This window comes from Hippopotamus amphibius, chromosome 5, assembly GCF_030028045.1.
Source record: "Hippopotamus amphibius kiboko isolate mHipAmp2 chromosome 5, mHipAmp2.hap2, whole genome shotgun sequence".
Taxonomy (NCBI): Eukaryota; Metazoa; Chordata; class Mammalia; order Artiodactyla; family Hippopotamidae; genus Hippopotamus; species Hippopotamus amphibius.
The window spans coordinates 18,420,177-18,434,438 of record NC_080190.1 but is presented as its reverse complement, the minus strand read 5'-3'; the positions used below and the strand labels follow the sequence as shown (position 1 = coordinate 18,434,438).

Below are 14,262 nucleotides of genomic sequence, written 5' to 3'. Positions count from 1 at the left end.
CTAATGAGCCACGAACTTCCTGAATCAAGACAAGAAGTTGATCTGTCATGGTCATCATTTTTCTTGTTTTGATTGACCAGGGCACGGGTTGCTTACTTCTGTGTTGATGTTATGTCTGCACTGTGATTTGGAAAAAAGAATCCATGCCTGTGGATTCCTCAGATCCAGGTACAGGCTCAGGTCCCAGACTTACATTGCCCCAATTAAATGGAAAACTCTTTCTAATAATTTTGGCTAACGTGACCCACTTTCTCTAGGTGGGTTCTTGTTAACTTGATTCATTGCCCTGGGAAGAGAGCTTGGGTAAGACCAAGCTAAATGGAGTCCTTCCCAGACTGTGAGATGGGGCCTGGCTCAGTGTCAAGGACATGCATTGACTTCAGCTCAGTGGGTTAGGACTTCCCATATGAACCAATGACTCCTGAAAATGTCCTCTATGTGGCTCCGTCAAGAGAGATGGGGAATTATGACTCATCCAGAAGCTAGTACTTCTTATCAATGGGACAGCAATTTTTAGAATAAGATTTGGGGAATGGGCAGAGGTGGAGGATTGAGTAGAGAGAGCCTTGCAGCTCAAGAAAGAGGATTTGATTTGAGATGGTTTGAGAGGAGCAGTTATTTGGGGGAGAGATGAGACACAGTTGTTCCTCTCCTCTACTCCAGAGACATAGGTCATGATTTATTTTTACTTTTTCTTGAGCAAGTTAGGTTTGTTTCCTAAGCTTCAGCACCCTCCTCCGTAGAATAAAATCATTAGTCTAGATAACCTTGGATGTCTCTTCCTACCCCCAGTCTTTTCAATTTCATGACCCACCAAAGCAGGTTTCAAGGCCTTCTGCCAGAAGGACATTTTATTTCCTTTAGTAACATCCTCATGGCCAGCTAATCAGCCTGGGGCTGCAGAGCCATGACATCAGACTCAAAGGAACTTAGGGAGGAGCTGCCCACAACATCCACCCGAAGCTGAGACCCGACCCCTGGTTTTGGCTCCCCGCAGCTAACAGCCAGCCCGAGCTGTGCTTCCGATGCCGATGGCTGGTGCCAGGCAGGCAGAGGAGGCTCCTGGTGAGAAGGACCCAAAGGGGCCCGTCTCCAGGAATGGGCGTGGCTCACTTTCCTCCAGCAGAGGATACCAGAACCCTATTCACCTAAGAGGCAGAGGGGCGGGTTAGTGCACCTGTATTTAGTCCTACTTTTCCTAAAACAGGAAAGGAAAACTTTTCTCAAGTCTTCTCTGGCTCAGTGATTTTTCTCTTCTCTCCAAAAATTGTTTTCATATGCAGATCCCACCTTCCAAATGCACCACTCAGTAGCCCCCAATGCTGGGGTAGAGCAGTGCCAGCCGGCACCAAGGGACTTGGGCTCTGGCCTCTCCTCGGCTGACAATCAGCTGTACAGGGAGATCTTGGAGATTTCTGTGAGTCTCAGCTTTATCTTGAGTAAAGTGAGGGAAATGGACAAAACCAGTACTTATTTACTTTCAATAATAACTTTTAAAAGTGACTTTCCACTCTCAAATAGAACTCTCTCTAGAAGTCCTATCTGTCTCTCTATCATCTCTCTCGCATCTATCTCTATCATCTATCATCTATCTAATCCATCTATCATCTATCTATCATCTATCTAATCCATCCATCATCTATTTATCTATCAGACAAAATTGTAGGGTTCTGATTGAAGTGGGGGAGGGGCCCTGTCAACCTCCCTGGACACCTCAGCTCCTCTGAGGGGTCCCCCCAGGGCCCCCCAGCTCACGGGGAGGGGGACACGATGTGTCTGAATGGCAGCCGAGGCCCCTTGGGCCCACCCCTTGGTCACACCTGACTTCCCCTCACCCTCTGCCCTAACTCACTCTGAGGAGAGGAGAGGAGAGGAAGTCTGTCTTATGGAGCTCACGTGGTCAGCAGGCAGCACGCCTTCTCCCCGCGTGTTGAGAGGTCCGCAACTGGCCGGGGCTCGGAGGGATTTTTGTCTTTCCTTGGCTGTTGGCTGAGGAAGGACCCAGATTTCTGCTTTAATCCCAGAAAAGCACATTCTGGCCATTCTGGCTGCATGAGATTCCCACCCCCCCCCCCCCCCCCGGATGTGTGGAGAAAGGACAGCACCTGCTGGGATTAACCCTTTGCTCTCCAGGCCATTGTCTTCTCGAGGGAGAGCGAATGGTGAGAGCAGCAGGCCTCAGAGCTCTGTCCCCGGGGGTCTCTGATCTTCTGAAAACCCTCCGCGCTGGGGAGCAGCATCCCTCGCGCTGGGGAGCAGCATCCCTCGATCTGGAAAGCAGAGGCGCTGCCACCAGCACATTTCATCCAGGGGCGGCGTGGAGGGAATGTCAGAAGTTGAAGGAATCCTGGACAAAGATGCCCTCCTCTGTGCAAACAGTCTGAATTCTTTTTAGAAGCGTTGGTGGCTGTGAATATGGGAGCAAGACAGCTTCATATGGCTCCTTCTGGGGGGGGGGGGTGAGAAAGTGACTCTGGCATGTGACTTTAATCATAACACTAAGAGCTAAACCGTACCGAATACTTAGCTATGATATGAGCCATGCCCTGTGCCAAGCGTGTTCTGAGGTTTATCTCACTTAATACTCACAGCAACCCTATGAGATGCATCTCTTATCATCCTTGATTTATAAATGAGGAAAGTAAGACCCCAAAAAGCCAAGAAAATTGTCCAGGATCACACAAATACTACAGGATGGAGCCAGAACTCCAGTCTGAGCTTCTGCAACCCCCTGATAATCCCATTCACTGTCCTTTCTCAACTGCTATGCCTTTGGCACAAACACAAACCAAGAAGATGGATTCTAATGGATCCCTGCCCTGCTCAGACACTTGCTAGCTGTGCCACCCTGGGCACAATTCCTGGCATATGGGGTTTTTCCAAGGACATGTGATACAGGGAGAGTGCATGTGCAGTGCTCATGAGCCATCCCATAATAACAGTGCTGGACATCTGGGCTGCTGACTGTGCATCAGGCCTGTCCCAACTGTTTCATGTACATCATTTCATCAAAAGCTCACAATGGTTCTATGAGTTACTCATTTTTAATCCCCTTTTTCTTGAAAAGAAAAATAAAGCACAGAGAGGTTAGGGAATTTACCTGAGATAACACAGCCAGCAGCAGAAACAGATGGGAAGCTGGGCAGTCTGACTGCAGAGCCTGCCTCCAACCACTATGCTCTATTGTGTTCTCCTTTTATATTATGTAATTAGTTCAGCACATATTTATGGTATATTTATTGTGTTGCACTATCTTGGCCACTGAGGCTACAATGGTGAACAAGAAAATCAGATGTGGTTACTACTCTTTTAGAACTTAATATTCCAAATTAACAGATCATAATCAAATTGTATAAATATATAATAAGTGTAGAATTGCAACCACAGAAAAAGTTAGGAAAGAGAAGAGCATGGCGCTCCAAGAGGGGAATTGACGCAATTGGGGAGGGCAGGGAAAACTTCCTGGAGGAAGTAACAATTCAGCTGAGGTCCAAGGCATGAGTAGGAGTGAGGTAAGTAGCGGGCAGTGTCAGTGGTAGGGATGGGGTGTGTAGAGGCATTCCATGCAGAGGGAACAGCATGTGCGAAGGCTTCTGGCAGGAGGAAGCATGGGAAGGTGTGTGGAGCATGGTGGAAGGCTATGTAATTTGCAAGGCCCAGTGCAAAGTAAAAATGTGGATCCCTTGTTAAGAAATTAAGAATTTCAAAATCGTGAGAACAGGAACCTTCCACATGCGGGGCCCGTTGTGGCTGCAGACATCACAGGCCCATGAAACCAGTGCTGGCTGGAGTGAGAAGGCTGGGGAGGTAGTCAAGGCAGATTATAGAGCCCTCAAGGCCAAGTTCAGGATGTTGTCTTGCTGGATCTGTTTCTGTAGGGTCACTCTGCTGGGTAGAGAAGCATCTGGAAGGGCGCCAGATGGGTGGCTCTTAGCAAGCGGTAAGGGACCAGGCAACCTGGGGAGGCCTGAAGCCTTTGGGGCTGAGGCAGGCTTTCTGCCTCCCCAGACCTGGCCTGGTCTCTCCTCTCAGGGAAAGGAAAAGGGACGCCTACCCCCTTGATGACCGGAACTCATCAGCAGAGATCTGAGCCTTGGAGTCTTTTCATGGTCAATTGCACGGGCCTCTTACAAAGGCTCGGTGACTTTCCCCCTGACCTCCCAGAGGCTGGTGGATGAGCGCTACTCCCTCCAGCGTCCAAAGCCAGGGGCTGGGGGCCAGTTGTGTGTGGGAGTTTTTGAAGAGCTTTTTGAAAGGGGAACCCCAGACCTGAGGACATTGAGAGCTGAATCCCTGAGCCTCCTGCCTTCATATTCAATTTCAGTGTTAAATGGCTGCCCTGTGTATGTATATATATATATATTCCAAATATATATATATATATATATATTCCAAATACAGTCAAACAAGCCAGAACTGTTTCTGCTCTGAGCCACAGAGAACTTTTCTGAACCCCAAACTCAATGGCTTTCCTCCAACCTGGTGTTTTGTATGCAGACAGACATTTTACTGTAACAATTATAATAGCTCAGTTGGAAATTACTGTCTGGTTAGGCAGCTGAATCCACGCCTGGATCCAGCTTCAAACGCAGGTATCAGGGGCAAATTAGCACCGACATCAGGTTTTGGAGAAGAGAAGCATAATTGTTCCTGCAGCCGAAGGTGAAGGTTAATACTCTGGGCCAGGGCTGCCTGCGTCCGAGGCTCCCCTCTACCACACAGCACACTCTAAAGACCGCCAGGCACACTGAAGCTCGTTAGATTTTCTGTCTTCATAGAGCTCCCCTGGAACACCCATCCTGCCTTTGACTGCTGTGGAGAAGGACCAGCCACGGGTCCCAGGGCGTCGGAGACCCATCTTTCCCTTCCTGATGTCCCTCTCACTCTGAGGGAGGCCCCTGCCTCTGCGCAGGGGTCTCTGGGTCTGGATGGTCCAAGGCCCTGGTGTCTTTGGGGGCCTCTCAGTTAAGGTTAATTACACAGATGACAAAGCATCCATGTCTCCTCTCTGGGATGGTTGGCAAAGTTGACTAGACTCAAAATGAACCTCTTTGATTCCATCTGCAAAATTAGATCAGATTTGATAAAGTAAAGATGTACTCTTTGAAGTATTCCCTATCAGCATAAGTGCTAAGAACACTTGAGTGAAGGAATTTGAGCAGTTTTGAAAGCAGCAGCATAGAAACTTCAATGAGGATTGCAGCTAAGGGCATGCCCAGAAGGCACAGGACTAACTGCGTCTATCCTGCAGGCAATAAGCAATTGCTAAAGATTCCAGACTTCTCAAAGTTCAGAGTTCAACGCACAAAAACTTTGTTGAACTCGTGATAGGCTGCGCTCTGTGGTATGCATTCTGTTTTCAGAGGCTCTCAGAATCCCGGCAGTTTTTCTGTTTCGGTGCCGCCTCCGCACGGCAGGAACAAGGCTGTTTTTCCTCTTTAGCTTCCACACCGAGGATGTATGCATTAAACCCTCAGCTGCTTTCCTGGGGTATGGTCCCTCCAGAGCTACAGGGCAGGACATCAGCAGGTGAAAAGTGTCTGTTTATCCAAAGGAAAAGCAAAAAATCTGTGTTGAAGCCCAGCTCTGTCACCATCTTGCTGTGTGACCTTGATGGAGTCCTTCAGTGTGTCCAAGTCCTAGCTTCTTCCTCCGGCTTCCATTCCAGCTACCAGTTACGGAGTCCCTTCTACATGCCAATAATACCTACCTCTCAACTGAATTGCGCCCAAACCCCATGACTGAGCCCATGCTAGGGGCGGGGAAGAAGATGCTAAACTGCTCACTGTGTGGTCCCTCCCGGTCTAGCAGGGCACGGAGAGACCTGAACCAGTGCTTTAATAGAAAGTGCCAGGTGTGGCCATAGGGGCAGGTACCAAGTGCTATGGGAGCTCAAAGGAGGGAGCAATTCATTCTTCCAGGGGGTCCAGGAAAGCCCCCAAATTGAGAGAGGATTGGAGCCAATGAGCTGGTGAACAAGAAAGCAATTTGTGGGGGGTTAGAAAAGGTAAACTCTTTTGTATGTTAATTTCAGGTAACACAAAACAGCGTGTAATCTGGATTCTTTTCTCTTAGCTTGGACTGGATTGATAGTAACTTGGGGGGCTCTTTAGCTTCAAAAGAACAAAGGGATGCAGTGAGGGTTTAAATCCAATAATCAATGTTGAGGGGAAATTTATTTTAAAATAATGAAAGAGTGTGGGAGAGGCCAGTGAGAGGGACCTCAGACTGAAGTGCTGCCTTCCGAGCAGCCTAGATACCAAGATGCATGTACCTAGATACCTAGATACATGTGGTATATCCCTGAGGTCTCACCTGCCTTGAAGTGAGCTGTAGGTCCAGATGGCTCACATTGTTGGGAAACACAGGGAAGCCCAATAAGTACACCATTCCCTCGGCACCCCCCCCCCCCGCCCCATTATCGTGAGTAAAGAGTAGCAGGAATAGGCATCCTTGCCTTGTTCATGATCTTGGGGGGAAACAGTCTTTAACCGTTAAGTATCATGTTAGCCTGTAGGTGTTTCATAGATGCTCTTTAACAAGTTGAGAAGTTTCCCTCTGTTTCTAGTTTGCTGAGAAATTTTTATCATGTACGGGTATTGGATTTTGTTGAATGCTTTTTTCTGCATCAGTTGATATGATCATATGATTTTTCTTCCTTAGCCTGTTGATATGGTAGATTACACTGATTGATTTTCAAGTGTTGAACCAACCTTGCATGCCTAGAATCCCACTTAGTCATGGTATACAGTTCTTTTTATAAGCTACCGGCTACAATTTGCTAATACTTTGTTGTGGATTTTTGTGTCTGTGTTCGTGAGGGATATTTGTACTGTTTTTATCTAGTTTTGGTATCAGGATAATACTAACCTTGTAAAATGAGTTAGGGAACATTCCATCTTCTATTTTCTGGAAGAGGTTCTGTAAAATTGGTATTAATACACCATTTTACAGGGCAGTTCTGATTTTCTTTAGTTAATCTTCTATACCCAACCCGGAGGTACCTTCTGGTTAGTGTGGTAGGGAGATCGGCTTTGTACCCCACTCTGAAACCAGGGGACCATAGACCAGGTTCCCACCCACTCTAGGAGTGGTTCTAACCTAACCCACCTTAACGTGATTGCTCCTTTATTGTGCACCCCCTTTACAATCATCAGTTCTCATCTGTGTGTTGGGTCCTTCAGTGCATCTTGTGCACTGTGCTGGACATGAGGGTGCAGTGTGATACGTGCCGCCTAACCAACCAGCTTCACCCCCTCCCCCTGCTTCCTCTCCCTCCCTTCCCTTCTTTCTCTTTCTTTCCCTTCACCTCAGGTACCGAGTTGAGTTTAGCACGCTTCTCAGCATGGGGCATAATATCACCTTTGGTCCACACACAGCCCTCCCTTCCTTTCCAGTCTTTACCTCTATTCCTCTTCCACCGCCGCTACTCGTGCTAATGTGTTTGATGCTGTATTGGTTTCCTGTTGCTGCTGTAACAAATTATCACAAACGGAGTGGTTGAAAACCACACAAATTTATTATCTTACAGCTCTGGAGGTCAGCATCCTGAAATTGGTCTCCCTGAGCTAAAATCATTTGTTGACAGGGTTGTGTTCCTTGGGGAGGCTCTAGGGAAGAATCTGTTTTCTGGCCTTCTCCAGCTTCTAGAAGTTGCCTGCGTTCTTTGGCTCCCAGCCCCCTTCCATCATTAAAGTCACGAATGGCTGGTCTAGTCTTTCTCACTTGTATCACTCTTATACTTGCTCTCCTGCTCCCTCCTTCACTTGTTAGGGCCCTTGTGATTATATGGGGACCACATGAATAATCCAGAATAGCTGCCCATCTCAAGGTCAGCTGATCAGCAACCTTAATTCCCTCTTGCCATCTAATATGCCATATAACAGGATGTATTCACAGGTTCCAAGGATTTGGATGTGGACACCTTTGGGGGTCATTATTCATATAGGCATATACATTACGTAGGTGTGTATCACTGCAAAATAATACAATGTTATTTTGAATGTATAAAGGTTCTTTCTTTCTTTTTAAAATTTTATTTATTTTTGGCTGCTTTGGGTCTTTGTTGCTGTGCAGGCTTTCTCTAGTTGCGGTGAGTGGGGGCTACTCTTCATTTCGGTGCACAGGCTTCTCATTGCGATGGCTTCTCTGGTTTCAGAGCATGGGCTCTAGGTGCTCAGGCTTCAGTAGTTGTGGCATGTGGGCTCAGTAGTTGTGATGCATGGGCTTAGTTGCTCTGCGGCATGTGGGATCTTCCCAGACCAGGGATCGAACCTGTGTCCCTTGCATTGGCAGGTGGATTCTTAACCACTGCACCACCAGGGAAGTCCAGGGTTCTCTATTTAAATGAATGAACTTGGGCTACAGATCTCCTTTGGACTCTTTTTTTTTTTAATATATTCTTTTCTTTTTATTTTTATCTTGGTAAAATATGCATAATATGAAATTTGCCATTTTAGCCATTTTTAAGTATACAGTTCAGTGGTGTTAATTACATTCACATTGTTATACAACCATTACCACCATCCATCTCCAAAATTTTTTCCTCTTCCCAAACTGAAACTTTAGACCCATTAAACAATAACTCCCATTTCCTCCTCCCCCAGGCCCTGGCAACCACAATTCTACTCTCTGTTTACGAATTTGACATTTCTAGGTACTTCACATAAGTGGAATTATACAGTATTTGTCCTTTTGTGGTTGGCTTATTTCACTTAGAATAATGTCCTCAGGTTTCATCCATGTTGCAGCATGTGTCAGAATGTCTTTTTTTTTTTTTGAGGCAAGGAATTTGACTTTATTCGGAAAGCCGGCAGACTGAGAAGATGGCAGACTAGTGTCTCCAAAAAACTATTTTATTGGGGTCTGGGTGCCAGTTTGTTTTAGAGAATCAGAGAGGGAGAGGCTGTGAGAAGGTAAAGTGAAAAGGCAGAACAGAGAGGGAGAGGCTGTAAGGAAGTAAAGTGAATGGGCCATCAGTCTTGCAAAACACCTCAGGGAGAATTTCCTTCTTTTTTAAGGCTGAATAATATTCCATTGTATGTATATCGCATTGGTCTGTCAATGAACATTTGGGTTGTTTCCGAGGTAACATATTCTTATTTTAATCCCACAATTGAAGACTTTCAGATCATTCAAATTCAATTCAGTTCAAGGGTAACTCACTGTGCTAGGTACGCATATGGTACAAAGGTGAATCAGACATGGTCCCTGCTCTCAAGGAACTTATTGGGAAAGGAGGAGAGAAAGAAGTGAAAGTAACTAGCATGTGCTAATCACCTACCATGTACCAGGTACTTTGCCCAATCACTGCATGTATTGCTCATCACAACCTTGTGAGGTAGACTGTAATATCTACTTTATAGGGAGTAAATGAAGGTTTGGAGACCTTAAGTAACCACCTGCAAAGTGCTGAGACTGGGATTCAAACAGAATAAAAGGTGACGCTAAAAGATTCTGAAACTGGATTATTAAGAAAGGTGGTAACACCTTTAAAAACACAGAAGGGAAATTAGGTTTTTGGGAAGATGATAAGTTTAGATTTAGACAGGCTGAGCTTGCTGAAGCGAAAATTTATTTAAGGGAGAGAAGCACCTTGCCTGTGGATTTACGCTGTGTGACATGAAGGAAGGCATCATTGACCTCCTCCAGCTTAAACACCGCTCTGACGTGTGACTGGATGCGCCCTTCCTGGCAGTACTGAATTATGGAGGACAGGCTTCTGGAGAAAAGCGGAAAGTTCCGGTCCCAGTATCGGCTCCAGTACAGCCCCATGGCAGAGATATTCTTCAGGAGCAGAAGACTGGCCGGCAGAGAAGCAATGTTTCCTCCAGCAAAACCCACCACCACAATCCTGCCCTCCCACGCCAGGCTGCGGAGAGCCTCCAGGAAGATATCTCCTCCCACGGCGTCAATGACCACATTCACGCCGCCACTGCCCACCAGCTTCCCCACTGCCTCCTTCAGGCTGCCCTGACTGTAGTTCACGCTGGACCGTGCGCCCCTCTGCATCGCCAGCTTGCGCTTCTCATCACTTCCAGCTGCAGCTATTACCTTGGCCTGAAGAACGTTTGTTGCCACATCTATCACGGCAAGGCCTGTGGGCTCCAGCTGCCGCTGTCACTAAAACACTTTCTCTTGTGGTCCGCGATGCACTCTTCAGCCATTCCATTTAAGCTACTCACGCCAAGAACTCGATCTCCCTCTTTCACCGAGCTGACATCTGTGCCTGTCTCCAGTACTGTCCCAGAAAACTCCATTCCAGGTGTGAAGGGAGGTTGGGGCCTTTCCTGATACTGACCATGACAGGTCAAAATATCAGCAAAGTTAACTCCGCAGAAATGGACATCGACTCTGACCTGCAGAGCCACGCCCGAGACAAGCACCGTCCCCACGCCGCCGCCGCTGCCAAGGCCCCATGCAAGTCCTCCTTCTGACTCTTAATTTTTACTCCAAAAATATGTTTTCAAGTTCTACCCATGTTGTATGTGTAGATAGTACATTACCCCTAACTCCTACAGTGTATTCCGTAATAGACATCCCTCATAATCTTACTATTCATTTCGAAGTGATAAACATCTAGATTGCTTCCAACTCACCACTATTATAGACAATGTGGTCCTGGATACCTCTTGCCCATCCCCCCCATACGGACCTGGTTGCCTTGTCTTACTTTTCACTAGGTAATGTTAGAGTGTTCTGCACAGTGGCTGCCCATCTCCACATCCCCACCAGCCTGTTCCCCATGCACTTGGGGCCTTTTTTGGCTTTAGGCTGCCAGCTCTCACCATTTCCCAGCTGAAAAGCAGCCAGAAAGGGGAAGGAAAACAATATTCATTCATCAGCTACTATGTGACCTACTAGATGATGCTGTGTTGGATGCTTTATGTACTCTTTCCCCTTTCATTCTAAGACTGTCCTATGTGGTTGATATTATTGAACCTATTTTAGACATGGGAAAACTAAGGCTGAGAAAGATTAGGTTCTTGTTGAACATTAGGTCTCATGTTTAACACGTGCCTGACCTAGAATTTGAATCCAGGCTGGGCTAAGTGTCCACTGTCGGTGTTCCCATCAGGCCCTGGGCACGTCTTACTCTCCACATGCACAATAACGCTAAGCTACATTCTCAGTCCAAGTGGTTAAGAGCATGGGTTTTGGAGCCAGATCTCAGTTCCAACGCTGGCTCCATCACTTATTAGCCACATGATTTGGGGCAAGGAGCCTAATTACTTTAAGTCTCTGTTTTCTCCTACGGAGATGGGACTATGTATGTCCTTCGATTGTTTGTAGTGTGTAGCGCATAGAAGGACCAAATAAATGGTATGTATTGCTGCAGTATCACACCAGTGTTGCCCCCTCTAGCCCAGACTCTGTGCTTCTTACAGGTAAAGACATCCAGCCATTCACCTGCATTCATTCTTCATTGATCTGTGTGCCAACTTCATGGCAACTAGAATAGGGTCTGTCATCAATAACTGTTCATTGACCTACTCAGCTCCAAAGCTCATTCCAGCCAGGGCGGGCGACCTCCACGGCCCTTGTGGAAGGGTCTTGGGTCTCCAGGGTGCTTATCAGGGTCAGGAGAGGTGAGGGTTTCTGACCTCCACGCCTTTCGTGGTCTTTCTAGACCTTGCTGCTACCCTCTTCATAATACCTATTGCTCCTAGTCTCCACCGCTCTCTCCTGTCTGTTCTCTCAAATCCCTCTCTTGCTCCCCGTGGGGGAACTAAAACGTGATCCCCCTCCACGTCTGCCCCTCTGCTGGTGAGCTGGGGTGCACATGGCCATCAGCGTTGCATTTGCTCCTCTGGAGGAAGGGAGCTCCGCACAGTGCGTGGCTTGCCTGTCAATTAGGCGATTCTGTACCTGTGCGATTTCCTTGAGCGCTTAATAAAAATTGGGTGATTAGAGAACCTCAGGCAGCACTTTCTTAAACAGTCATTAAACAATCATTACAGATGGAAACAGCTACACGTGGCCACTGAGAGGGAGTGTGTGGCTCTTAACCACATAATCCTTTTTCAAGTCAGAACGAATGTGTAATCAAAGCACAAAAGGGAGCAGTTTCAAAGTTCTGAGCCTTCTCAGGCAAAACTATAATACATCAACCAGCCTAAACTGGCGCCCAAAATGTTCAATGAGAATTGACACATGGTACAGTGTTCTAAGTAATTCACACGTAAGCCAGGTTTTGTTTTTCTTCTCTCTCTCTCTCCTTTTAGGGATGTCATCACAGCCTTTCAAGTTTGGGTGCTGCTGCCTGCTTAGCAAAGTTGGAAAAGTTGTGATTGAGACAGGTTATAATTTGATATTTGAAGTAAGTCCTCAGGAGGCTTTCTTAAGGCTGCTGGGGTTCAAATGCTAGATCCAGCATTTAAAAGCTGTGTGACCTTGGGGAAGTTACCTAATTATTCTGAGCCTCGGTTTCTGCATTGTTAAAATGGAGGTGATAACAGAGCCTGCTGTATAAAAGCTGTATAAAAATTTTATAAAAATTTATTGTGTTGATGAAATTTCTAACCCCTGTTTTTTGTTGTGGGTGCTCCTGGAGTGAAAAGCGGGTCATTTAACTGTGAAGGCTTCTCTGCCCAAAGATATCAACTCTGTCATCTCCCACCAGTTATCAGACTTTAGGGTGCACAAGAATCAAAGGGGCTTGTTTAAAATGCAGATCCCTGGAGCCTACCAGAAGCGATTCGGATTCTGATAGGACTGGGGCTCAGAAACCCATAATTGTAACAAACACCCAGGTGATTCTAATGCAGATGGTTCAAAGCTACACTTCAAAAAAGAATGAGTTAGTGTCATTTAAAAGACACCCACAGGGAGAGCTAGGGCTATATAGCTAGGGCTATGTATATAAATGATATATGTCAATGTGAATAATTCATTCAGATTGCTTTCCTGTTAATGCCGCTAACCAGCCATTCTTGAGGGAATAGTATTTTTCATAGCTTGGGAGAAGAGAGGAACAGTTTTGGTCACTAGACACACCTGGAGAGAATAAGTTCTAGATGCTGCACCTTGGACAGTCAGAAGTATCGGAATGATGGTGAAGGTGGAAGTTGTGAGAGGCAAAGCGTGGCTAACTTGTAGTTATCCCCAGGATTCGCTTTGCAGCATAGACCACCCTTTATGCCACTAAAGACCTTTTTGAGTCCTTTTGGTTGGCAATGGCTCTTTGAGACCAGTGAGAACACTCTCTAATTTTGCATGTTTTTTTAGGCATATAAGGTGACTTAAGCAGAGGTACCATTCTGGTTTATTTTTTTGTGGTCTGTCTTCCCATAGGCATCACTTTCTCAGTATTGGGGCTGTAATTCCCAGGATCTCTCTGGCTTCAGATGTCATTTAGAAGTACTATGAGGCCATTCACGGGGAAACTCTGCCTTCGTTGATCCGGCAAGATGCTCTACAGGAGGGAAGTGATGGCAGTGGTGTGGGTAGGGGAAGCCCCAGTCCTTTAGGTTTCAGGACAGTAAGCATCCCAAACATCAGATGTACAGATACATGCATTTTCTCACAAGTGAAGAGAATGAAGACTATTCCATTTTCCTCATAAAGTGAGTACATTGTGTGTGTGATAAAACTAAGTTCATGTCTTGGATGAGTTTAGTTGAGTCAGTGTATTGATTGGACCAGATCTGATCCTTGAGAAAAATTTTGTTTGAGAGCTGAAAGTAGAGCTGAGATGATTATAACAAGAAAAGGTACTGTTTACTCCATTATCCCTCTATGTCATTGCTGAAGGAATTGCTTTCATTTCTGTAAAATTTTAATCTCTGATTATAAAAACAAAACGTAATCATTGTGGAAAAATGTGAGTATAGCTTTCAAATATTGAATATATGTTCTAATCAACACCCACACGCACACACACAGATTTTTATAAAATTGAAATGATACTGGAAAAGTTGTCTTGTAGCCTGACTTCGTTTTTACCTATGATTACATTATGAAATTTCTTATTTTAACTTTTAATCCCCTATTTTCAGTGGCTCTATTGCAATGTATCACTATTTTTAAAAGTGAATTCCTATCATTAGGGTTTAAGTTATTTTTATTTTTTCCTACTATACAGAATTGCTGTAATGAAAATTCATATATGTAGATCTTTGTACATATTTCTGATTATTTCCTTGGGGTAAAATTCTTAGAAGTGCTGAGTCAAAAAGTATGCTCAGTCATAAGGTCTTTGGTACATATTTGTCAAATTGCCATTCAGGAAGGTCACTTCAATTTTCATTTCTACCAACAGTC

General features: G+C 45.7%; 1 pseudogene; it reads right to left on the bottom strand.

Moving 5' to 3' along the window:
* Positions 1 to 9,474: 9,474 nt before the first annotated feature.
* LOC130854179 (quinone oxidoreductase-like protein 2) lies at positions 9,475 to 10,639 on the bottom strand (annotated as a pseudogene).
* Between the last annotated feature and the right edge of the window lie 3,623 nt (positions 10,640 to 14,262).